Below are 5,061 nucleotides of genomic sequence, written 5' to 3' on the forward strand. Positions count from 1 at the left end.
TAGGTGTTAACTGTCTTACCACTGTTGAAAATCACATTGTTTGGATGTGTGTTATAGTTATGGTGATTTTTAATCCAAATTCCAACTTGTCTTATTCCATCAATATCTTGTTCTGGTACAGCACTAAAGTTACATGGGATTTGTAGACAAGATCCACTTAGTGCTTCCATCTCTTGTGGTGCAGTAATGGAGAGGTGTGCTTTATAGGGACAAGCAGCCAAAGCACCTGTAAAATCAGACTCATGATAAGCATAAGTGGAAGAGATCTCTGTGAATAGGCAAAATATGCGTCATCAGCAAGAACCTTTCCAAAGATTGCTCTTTCTGCACTGAACAACCAGCTCACCTGAGAGAAAGAGGATCTGGAGTAACATGTTGACAGTTACAAACAGGGCTGCTATTACCTGCAAACACAACAATGCAGCTACTTTTTAGACATGTTTTTGCCGATATGACAAAGAAACTTGCATTATATAACCACTATGTTATAATTTGTGACTTCAGCAGTAAATTTTAAGCAATAGGACTGTGGTTAAACACTGCTGAATGAACTTCTTGTTTCTTATGACTTGGTTATGCAAAAAAAATTAACGGATTAAATAATTATTGTGGCTAAGAAGCTAAGAAGCAAAATAAGGGGAAAAAAATAATTATCTTACCATACAAGCCAAGTCAAGAAGAGAGCAGCGATGAGACCCGTCGACGGATATTTTCTAAGTGAATATCAGTTTGTTAATTTTAGCTTGTGCAGATAACCAACTTCCTTTTTAGAGGCTGTAAATTTAAACTTCCCATGGCTCAAGATTAACAGTGTGCAGTCAAGTGTGCAAAGTCAGGATGGTTTTGTTGTGCATCTGATGAAATTATATTACAAACAATAAAGGAATATACTGCATAGAAAAAAACCCACACACATCTGCTTGCACTGCAGGCAGAAAAAGGCATTATTAGCAACAAAGTACAAGGTAGATTTATTTATCAATTTATCCAACGTAAATGAAATTAAAATTTCACTTCACCACATCACTTTGGCTTTATTCATATTAGAAAACAATGTAAATATTCAGTCAGTGGCTATTTCAACGTCATTTCAACCCCCAACAGAATGCTGTTTTAACACAAATATGTCCTCCTGCCAAATATCTTGCTGAGTAAATTAACAACTGATATTGATATGAAGCACACACCGTGAACACATTATTAACTTTCTTTGTGGGACTGAGAATTACCACGGTGATTGTGTATGAGATTGTGGTGCATATGTGAGGTTGGTATTTTTATTTATCTAACTGATGTTTGATCATTGATTTTGTTTATTTCTTTTACTTTATTTTGGTATAGTTAGCCTGTTGGATGCTTTTTAAATTCAATTCATTATTGGAGTTTTGTTTTATTTTATTATTTTGGATATATTCATGTTATATTTCCATCAAAATTTTATTTATTTTTTCCTATTGGAATCATTGATTTGTGTGCTAAAATGTGATGATGTGTATACAAAAATTCAATGAAATACTAATTATAAGAACTTAGCACGATGCACAAAATTTGTTCTGATGTGAGCGCACGTCTGCGGTGTGTGAGATTTGATATTTAAGGCAACATAATTTTGTTAAGATAAATGATTGATTGTAATAAAAAATTGTGCCGTTCTAAGAGATATTCATCAGAAAATGAGAGCACATCCAATCGAGATCTGAAAATCCTCTCTGGACGATGCTTAATAATTCTGCTTCGATATCGATGGCTTCAGGATGATGCTTCAGGTGGGAAGAGACAGGTAGAAACTTGGTGTTACTTCTGGAAAACCTGCCAGCGAGTAGCTTTTCACAGAGTCAGTTACCATGGTGATTGACTCAGAGTTTGACTTAACTCTCTTTCTGGAGTGTATAACACAGAGTTTCCTTTGTCTCGGGGTTAACACACTCAGAGTTTTCACATAACCTGCTTTCTGGAATATTCCCCTGAAGTTCTTTGTCTTTTTGTTGCTCCAGTGTTTTCCCCTCCCTTCTTGTTGTCCGCAGTTTATTTCCCCAGTCTGTGTGCGTGTGTGTGTGTGTGTGTGTGTGTGTGTGTGTGTGTGTGTGTGTGTCACTCTGCTCTCCAGCTGAACTCCTCACACACCTGCAGCTCCTCACACACCTGCTGATCATATACTCTGATTGCAACCTACCTGATTTAAGTTTCCTCTCCAGTCTTGGCTTGTTTGTTGTGAACCCCTTTGTGGTAACACCCTGACCTTCATCTAAATCAGTTATTTATTTTTTTAAGATTATAGGTTTTTCCCCCTCTTGTTTTTGGATACCTTCCTGAACCTGTGTTCTTCTTTTATGCTTCAGATCTCGACGTTCTCTGGACCCTCACACCTGGGAGAGAAGAGACCTTGTTGCTGTCCTATTTTACTGTCACAAACTGAACATTAAACTGTTGTAAATTCCATTTGGTGTTCATCGATTTATTGCACTTTGGCCTTATTGTTAAATTCAATAAAGAGATTTAAAAAAAAAAGAAAGAAGAAAATATTAAATGAAAAAGTGAAATGAACAGAGTCCCTCACCAGGATCTCTCTCCCCACCATCCATAATATTAACCCAAAACACTGCAGAAAAAGGGCCTCCAAGATCATTTAGGACCCCCTCCATGGACTTTTCACCCTGCTGCCGTCTAGAAAACAGTAGAAAGCATGAGAACTTACATAACTAAGACATAATAAAATTATTTCTCTCAAACTTTCAAACTTTGGCCACAAATTTTGATTAAATCCTTCTTAGTGTGCACCTCTCCCTTTCTAAAATAACAGGTATAGCATATGAATGATTAAACAGCATCTTGACTACACAGGTTTGACATGGGATGGTTGATTGTGTTTATACTTTTGCTCAGTGTACATAAAAACCCTCAGGGAACTGCTTTTACGGTTGTTAGCGCAAGGAAGTATTGTCCAAGTGCATAAAAACAGATGAATACATCAGTTTCATTCTCTAAATCTGTAAAAGCACAATTGGAACTTCATTTATTTTGTTAAATGCTGCTCAGTAAACAAGTTTGACTAACCGGTGTCAAAGTGACAAGTGTATCATTTATTTTTTAGTTTCTGACCACTGCTTCCCACAACAGAAAAGCCCTGTGAAGAAAAAGGACGTGCGCTCTGACAATCATCAAACAACTCATACAAAATCAAGCACATTAATGTCAGAAAAATGAGACTTATTGAGATTTTTTTACTAAATGTTGACAGTTTGCAGAGTGCAGAATCAGTGTGTTAACAGAGTAAGTAGTGATATTTTAAATAAAATAATTAACAATAAATAAAATAAATAAATAATAATTACCATTGCTGCCATGACACCCAGTCATATAAATGTTTTCTGCACCATAGTTATGAGTTGTTTTTAAGCAATTATTTCAACTAAGCTTCAACTCAACAATTAAACACTGTAAACACTGTAAATCAGCACCTTTACAAAGAAAGCCTGTTGAAATACAACCAATTTCTCAGTTATTGATCATATCTTTTGAGAGAAGAAGAGGAAGGCAACGTTAATGCAATATTTTTATTGTTTCACTTCCTGTCCAATTGTCATCATCTCATTCATACAATAAGAAATAACGCAATTTATATCTAAAGTATTAATTGCTGCTATTGTCCTGAGCTTTATATATTAACATTTGTCTGAGATGAAGTAACTTTTCCTCTTTTTTATTTTATTTCTCTAGATTAAATGGTTTGATTTTAGTAATGTTAACACACATTGTGTCAAATGTTGTGTCAAAAAATTGCAGTTTGCAGCATGTCAAACCATTAAGTAAAGGTAAAAAAACAAAACAGCGGAAACAAACATGTACTTTATCTTTGGTTAAGCTGTAATCCAGACACAAATCATACATGATGAAAAAAAATGAAATGCAAATTATGTGAGCAAATTAGGTGAGTGTTATGACCAGCAACTTAAAAAAATCGAACAAAAACAAATCTAACGAACACTCAAAATGTCAACACCTTTAGTATATTGTGATAAACTGCAAGTTGTACAGAAAATATTTCCACGTAATACTATTATTTCTATTTTTACTACTACCACTACTACTACTAATAATAATTATAATAATAACACACACCTATTAAAACCTCTCCATACACTCATTAGTATTTCACTTGAGCATAGAGATCTTCTGGGACGTCAGCAGTCTGTGTTAAGCTATTTGCTGTCTCTGACACTTTGACCTGCGCATACAGCGTGTCCTGCTGCTGTCCACTGTCCTGCACTGACGTGGAAGATGGCTCAGATCTTTGCTTGGAGAAGTCGATCTCTCCATAATGGATGTCTTCATTTTTTTCTTCTGTCTTAATTGTTGGATCTACAACTGCCAGCTCTTCACCGCTTTGACCCTGCAAACACATTAAATGTTGTTAGATGTCGGATTTGGATGTGTGATCCAGTTGTGATGCAGCAACAAAAGATCTCATGTTGTGTCATCATGAAGCTTTACAATCTTTGTTTGCAGACAGGATATGTGATCACATTTGTTGTGTTTCTTCCCTTTTTTTACTTGTAAAGATCCTCTAACAGTAGAATGTGTGTTTAGTGTTCAGTGTGAATGCTCTTGTAGATGTAGAGCGTACAGTCACTGTGGACAGATGCACAACAAAAAAGTTTTAAAGTGTACTTCTGTAAGGAGGAGTTTAGTGTTTTCCCACCTGACGCTGTGGTTGACTTGGATTTGTCGACTTTGAACGTCTTCTACACGCAAGAGCGCTGTGAAATAAATCATCAATGAGAAATCTGGATCAGAGCATAAACTAAATGTCGAGAATTTGCTCTTTGAGATGTTGGCGCAGAGGTGTAGAATCTGGCAGACATCTTGAATGAAGCTGAGACTATCAGCTGCTTCCTTTTATTAAGCTTACCAAACGCAGACGACCAGACAGATGAGTACGATGATCCCAATGATTCCTCCAAGAATCAGCCATTGTAAAGATCCATCAGCTGGTTCTGCTCCTAGAAACAAACCAACTCTAAGTGACCACTGAAAGAAGACATGAAACAGAACTGACGCAGC

General features: G+C 36.1%; 2 long non-coding RNA genes across 2 annotated transcripts; both read right to left on the reverse strand.

The window, feature by feature from the left end:
- Positions 1 to 11: 11 nt before the first annotated feature.
- LOC121938473 lies at positions 12 to 748 on the reverse strand. The gene is made up of 3 exons (XR_006105291.1): positions 660 to 748; positions 347 to 404; positions 12 to 226 (listed from the first exon to the last, which is right to left on the reverse strand). It is a non-coding gene; the product is annotated as an uncharacterized LOC121938473 (long non-coding RNA).
- A 2,820-nt stretch (positions 749 to 3,568) lies between these two features.
- LOC121938474 lies at positions 3,569 to 4,996 on the reverse strand. Its single transcript, XR_006105292.1, has 3 exons — positions 4,910 to 4,996; positions 4,700 to 4,757; positions 3,569 to 4,390 (listed from the first exon to the last, which is right to left on the reverse strand). It is a non-coding gene; the product is annotated as an uncharacterized LOC121938474 (long non-coding RNA).
- Positions 4,997 to 5,061: the final 65 nt, after the last annotated feature.

Source organism: Plectropomus leopardus, unplaced genomic scaffold (genome assembly GCF_008729295.1).
Source record: "Plectropomus leopardus isolate mb unplaced genomic scaffold, YSFRI_Pleo_2.0 unplaced_scaffold29593, whole genome shotgun sequence".
NCBI lineage: Eukaryota > Metazoa > Chordata > Actinopteri > Perciformes > Serranidae > Plectropomus > Plectropomus leopardus.